Raw genomic sequence first — 6,743 nt, forward strand, 5'->3', positions numbered from 1 at the left:
CAAAACTCACCCATGCTGGTCAGCAGCGACATGGGAGAGAGTCGAGGGCGGAGACTCGAGTTTACTGTGTGGAAGGTGGCAATGGAAAACCAATTCCAGATTTTGACCAAGAAAACTCTATGGATACACTACCAGAATGATTGCAGTTGAAGAGCGTGGCGTTCTGGGAGAGATGTATCTGTGGTGTCGCTATGGGTCAGAAACGACTCGAAGGCATAAGACATGATAAGACAGCACAGTGGTTGGCACATAGTAAACACTGAACAAATACCATAATTATTAAGTTGTGAATATTTTTATTTTTAGGGTGTAAGCTGCTTGTGGGCAGGAAACCTGGCAATTCTTTCCTTTGTATTTCCCAAGCTCCTATACAGCACACTTGCATCAAGTGGGTGCTCAGTAAATACTACTACTCTTAATGGCATTGCTTTTTCTTCTCAATCAATGGTATTTTTTAATAATAATAATAATAATGGTATTTGTTAAGCACTTACTATGTGTAAAGCACTGTTCTAAGCACTGGGGAGGTTACAAGGTGATGAGATTGTCCCACGGGGGGCTCACAGTCTTCATCCCCATTTTCCAAATGAGGGAACTGAGGCCCAGAGAAGTGAAGTGACTTGCCCAAAGTCACACAGCTGGCAATTGGCAGAGCCGGGATTTGAACCCCTGACCTCGGACTTCAAAGCCTGGGCTCTTTCCACTGAGCCATGCTGCTTCTCTATTTTTTGAGTGTTTACTGTATGCAGAGCACTAAACTAAGACCGTGGGATTGTTCAGTGTAATAAAGTTGGTAGACACAATCCTTGACCCCAAGGAACTTACAGTCTAGGAGGGGAGATTGACATATAAATAAATTATAGACAGGGAACTGTTCCAAAGATTCTGTGGTTTTATAAACTGGAACTCTGAATATGTGTTCATCAGTTAATATACTTCACTGAAGACTGTCTACATATCCACCCTTTGAAACGTCTAGAAATTAAGAAATGCACCTTCAGGAGCTTCTTAATCTTTAAAAGAGATGAAGTATGTGGACCACTCAATCGGACTGTGACACTGAGTCTTCAGCTATGCTTCAGAAATCATCTCCATTGCTCACCTAGTAAAGGGATACCTCAAGTTGGAGTCCAAGTCTGCTGCCTGGAATCAGGATAAGGAATGAGGAGTGTTTCCTTGTTTCCTGGACTGGAGGAATCCTGGGGGAATATTGTTCAATCAAGGGCATTTATTGGGTGCTTACCTTGTGTAGAGCACTGTACTAAACACTTGTGAGAGTAAAGTACAGTAGAGTTTTGGACACCTTCCCTGCCCACAGCTAGCTTATGGCCTAGGGGGTTAGACTTAAGTCAATACTTTTTCTTAAACATCTTAAGGAAACATTGATACAGTCTTCAGCAAGTTACAGAGTTCCCAGCAAATATCCCACCAGTAAATGCTCAAGGATCAAAGACAGCTTTGAGTTGCAAAAATGTCTGTTCTCCCCACTTGGAGAAGAGCAAATAGCAGCCTGGTGTTGTGGTGAATATAGTGTGAGGGTATTCACTTGTGAGAGACCAACCTCAAGTATTTCTTGACTTCCAAGAGATTCGATGGGTCGTGCTGTGCCCATATTTTTGGGTTTTAAGAGATGTTACTTTTAAAGGTAAAGGTATGGAGGTAGATTTCCAGCGAATCTGTATGGAGTTAAAAACTTCTATACTGAAGTAATTTTACCTTGATTTTAAGTTCCTAAGATAAACCATGATTGTAAAAATGTCATGTACAGTATCAGGTTTGTATGGCTGCCTTTTATTCACACTCAGAAATATTCTTCAGATAGCTCAGTCATTTTTCCATTTTTGATGTTCAGATCTATAAAATCAGAAATAAAATTGATCATAGAAAAGTTGTACTTTATTTGTTGATTAGTATATTAACAACAATATTCTCAACTTTAAAAATAAGACTTGGCGATGATAGGATAATTTGCTGGAAAGTTATGAGTGAGTAAAGTAGGGGATCATCAAGGAAGTGCATATTGAACAATTCAATGGGTTATAATTGCTACTGCCTTTCTGATCAATAATACATGTTTTCAAAAAGCCTTCTGTTTGCATTTACACAATGGAGTGTAACCACTGCAGAGGATCCATTAAGGTCTATTTTTTAAAAAGTACATTCTTAAAAAGTTGTCCAAATGTGCATTTACAGGGTAGATCCGGAAACCGGGTCAGGGGTAGATGGGTGTGATGGAGGGATAGTAGCTCAAACTTGAGTGAAGCCAGAGATTCCATCCTTAGCCTTCCTAATTTTATTTTCTCAGATTTCTTATAGACTAGTTTTTAATTATAGGTTTTCAAAATGTTGGCTACTCTTAGACATCCGCTTTATAGTGCACTGATAAATCCCTGACACGTTCTACCAGAAAGCTGGTGGCATTTCCAGTGTAGGAATGAGGCGTAGACATGCCATTTAATTTAGGAACCCAGAAAGTCAGAGGTGTTTCGTATCAAATCTTAGAATCCGTAATCCTTCTAATTGAGACTGATCCTTATAAATGAAAATTACCTTGCATTGACGGCTGGAGAGTTTCATATAGCGTTTTTACCGTGACCTGGCTGAATTTAATTTTTTCAGGTGTAATATGAGTGGGCAAGGCAAGAGTGCAAATGTCTGACTTGTGGGGGAAAGTCAAATAGAGATGCTTAAAGCTGGGGATGGGAGACAGACCTACATCTTGAGTTCTACTGCCAACTGGTTAATTTATCTTTCTGTTTGACCTCAGGCAATTGTCTGAACAATGGAGTTTAGCCATTGCTAACTGGGGAGGAGAAAAGAGACCTCAGTTTAGTTGGAGGAGGTCTGAAGAGCGATGGTGGAAGAAATGTAGTAGCAGTAATAGTTAATGGAATTTATTCAGGGCTTACTATGTATAAGGTGTAATGAGCTGAAAGACTGCCAGTTTGGAGTCAGAATATCACTTTGGCAAGTCTTTGTGGAATTAAGATGGTCATCTTCGATGGGGTTTTTGAGAGGCTTTTAAAGCACTCATTCACCTTGCCCTCTCCTACTTTACCTTGCTGCTCCCCTACTTGTCATGCTGTCGAATCGTTTCCTACGCATAACGACACCACAGACACATCTCTTTCAGAGCACCCCGCTTTCCATTTGCAATCCCTCCGGAAGTGTATCCATAGAGTTCTCTTAGTAAAAATACGGAAATGGTTTACCATTGCCACCTTCTGTGCAGTAAACTTGAGGCTTCGCCCTCCCCTTCTCTCCCACGCTGCTGCTGCCCAGCATGGGTGAGTCTTGACTTGTAGCAAATTGACTTCCACTCACTAGCCACTGCCCAAGCTAGGAATGGAATGGGTAAGCCTCTGCTTGACTCTCCCTCCCACAGTCAGACTGGTAGAGTACTGGAAACTCTCCAGGTGCGACCCTGCGAGGGCTCTCTCCTACTATAGTATTACTGATTGTAGTATTTGTTAAGCACTTACTAAGTGCCAGATACTGTACTAAACTCTGGCACAGATAAAAGCAAATCAGGTTGAATCAGTCCCTTTCCAACATCAGGTTCACAGTCTTAATCTCCATTTTATGGATGAGGTAACTGACCCACAGAGAAGTGAAGTGATTTGCCCAAGGTTGCACAGCAGATAAGTGGCACAGCTGGGACTAGAACACAGGTCCTTCTGACTCCCAGGATAGGGCTCTATCCATTAGACCACACTGCTTCTTTAGCTAAACCAGCTCACTTGACTCTTCTGGTGCTAATCTCTTCTCTGTCTCATCTCTCTCACTGAAAACTTCCCATCCACTTTCTGCCTCTGGCCTGGAAGGCCCTCCCTCTTTTTATCTGACAGACAAGCACTCTCCCCATCTTCAAAACCTTACTGAAGACACAACTACACTGTAAGCTTATTGTGGGCAAGGAATGTGTCTATTGTTACATTGTACTCTCCCAAGCACTTAGTACAGTGCTCTGCACGCAGTAAACACTCAATAAATATGATTGACTGACTATCTCCTCCAAGAGGCCTTCCTGACTAACCCTCATTTCCTTTTCTCCCACTCTCTTCTGTCACCCTGACTTACTCCCTTTATTTACACCCTCTCCTCAATCCCTCCTCACTCGTGTACATATCTGCAATTTATCTATTTATATTAATGTCTGTCTCCCCTTCTAGAGGGCAGGGAAACTGCCCGCCAACTCTATTATATTGTACTCCCCCAAGAGTTTAGTACAGCGCTCTGCACACAGTAAGCACTCAATAAATGAGTGATTGATTAAGAATCTAATTAGATAGGGGATGGGAAGAGAAGCAGTGTGGCTTAATGGAAAGAGCCCGGGCTTTGGAGTCAGAGATCATGGGTTCAAATCTTGGCTCCACCAATTGTCAGCTGTGTGACCTTGGGCAAGTCACTTAACTTCTCTGTGCCTCAGTTACCTCATCTGTAAAATGGGGATTAAGACTGTGAGCCCCCCTGGGACAACCTGATCACCTTGTAACCTCCCCAGTGCTTAGAACAGTGCTTTGCACATAGTAAGTGCTTAATAAATGGCATTATTATCATTATGGTGGGGAGTCAGTTATTAAAACCTAGTAGGAAACAGAAATGGATGAGATAGGTGGGAGAGAATCCATTTCTAAAACAAGGCTCTTCTTCTCTACTCTGAAATGAAGTGGTTTGAGTAGGTAAAGGGAAAACATGAAGAGAGATAAAGTTAAGGAGAATGTAGGTCTGTAAGATGTAAGGGGGACGTTTGCTCTTTTTTATTGTATTTGTTAAATGCTTACTATTTGCCAGGCACTGTACTAGGTACCGAGGTAGATGGAAGGTATTTGGGTTGGACACAGGTCTCGTCCCAGATAGGGTTCACAGTCTTAATCTCCATTTTATGGATGAGGTAACAGAGGCACAGAAAAGTTAAGTGACTTGCCCAAGGTCACACAGCAAGCCAGTGCTCTTTCCACTAGGTCATGTTGCATCTAATTCTAATATTCTTCCTCTGTTAGGTGGGTTCAAGAGATGACTGTGATCATGCTCTGCACACAGTAAGCACTCAATTTATACTATTTTTAATGGTATTTGTTAAGCTCTTACTAGGTGCCAGGTACTGTTTGACTGATTGAGTGATTCTGTTTTCTTCCTGTGGGTTTCCTTCTAAGAGCCAGTTCTTGTGTAATAATACTAATACTACTACTACTAAAAATAATGGCATTTATTAAGCACTTACTATGTGCTAAGTGCTGGGGAGGTTACAAGTTGATCAGGTTGAACCATGGGGGGCTCACAGTCTTCATCCCCATTTTACAGATGAGGTAACTGAGGCACAGAGAAGTTAAGTGACTTGCCCAAAGTCACACAGCTCACAGTTGGTGGAGCCGGGATTTGAACCCATGACCTCTGACTCCAAAGCCCGTGCTCTTTCCACTGAGCCATGCTGCTTCATAGCAGACAGTCTACTGTTGTAGGAAATGCTTGGGACTCTGGAAGCAGATGGCACTAAACAAAATGAAAATTAGTGTGGTGGTGTGGTTTGGCCTGAGAATGGATTTATTCATTCAATCATATTTATTGAGCGCTTACTGTGTGCAGCACACTGGATCCCCAGAGAGGATCTGGTTAAGGATGAGCAAGTTGGGAGAGTTCTCTTTGGGAAGTGACATTAAACCAGAAGGAAAGAGATGAGAAGCAAAGAGCGGAGTCGAACCGAGTTTTGTACACAGGTCTATTCATTAGGTATTTGCACACTGGCAGGTGCTGATCTTCCTGACCGGTGGGTAAGCAACGTTAAGCCCCATAATTGGGTGTCCCATTCTGGGGTGGAACTTCTGTTCTGCCACTTCTGGGGTGAAACGTCAAGGTCAAGGACTTGCACTAATCAATCAATCAATCAATCCATCAAAGGTGTTCATGGAATGTTTTGAGAAACAGTGTGGCTTAGTGGAAAGAGCACAGGCTCAGGAGTCAGCGGTGATGGGTTCTAATCCTGGTTCAGCCACTTGTCAGCTGTGTGAATTTGGGGAAGTCACTTAACTTCTGTGTGCCTCAGTTTCCTCTCCTGTAAAATGGGGATTAAGACTGTGGGACAACCACATGGGACAACCTGATTGCCTTGTATCTACTCCAATGCTTAGAACAGTGCTTGGCACATAGTAAGCACTTAACAAATACCATCATTATCATTATTACTACTATTACTGCATACCCATTAAGGAGATGGTGGTTTGCTTTCTCTTCTCTGGGCCATGTGTGTTTCCACTTCCTGCTTGAAGTGTAACTGATGAGTAGATGGTTGGGGCCCCAGAACACTGCAAAGAGCTGATGGTGTAGAACCCAGTTAGGCCAACATAATCACAGCAGAGTACCAATACTATGCACTGGTGAGTCAACAGTTACTGAGTGTACTGAGTGTTTTGCTGCTTGTATTTGCCCCATCCATTTGTTTCCCCCCCACAACCCCCGGGTATTTCTGCTGAGCCTACCCATCTTATAGAATCCGCAAAATGGTTCTCAAGTCAAAACCCCTCACCACTGATTGCTGAGCTCCAGAAGACAGGCCCCTACGCTTATGGGAAGCACTGTGGCTTAGTGGATAAAACACAGATGTGGGAGTCAGAAGGACCTGGGTTCTAATCCCGGCACTGCCACTCATCTGCTGTGTGACCCTGGGCAAGTCACTTAACTTCTCTGTGCCTCAGTTACCTCATCTGTAAAATGGGGATAAGAGTATGAGCCCCAGGTGGGACAGG

The 6,743-nt window shown here is 42.9% G+C and overlaps 1 non-coding gene across 1 annotated transcript; it reads right to left on the reverse strand.

The window, feature by feature from the left end:
• Window positions 1-3,297: 3,297 nt before the first annotated feature.
• On the reverse strand, window positions 3,298-3,434 carry LOC119926058. Its single transcript, XR_005449972.1, has one exon. It is a non-coding gene; the product is annotated as a small nucleolar RNA SNORA7 (small nucleolar RNA).
• Between the last annotated feature and the right edge of the window lie 3,309 nt (window positions 3,435-6,743).

This window comes from Tachyglossus aculeatus, chromosome 3, assembly GCF_015852505.1.
Source record: "Tachyglossus aculeatus isolate mTacAcu1 chromosome 3, mTacAcu1.pri, whole genome shotgun sequence".
NCBI classification, from domain to species: domain Eukaryota; kingdom Metazoa; phylum Chordata; class Mammalia; order Monotremata; family Tachyglossidae; genus Tachyglossus; species Tachyglossus aculeatus.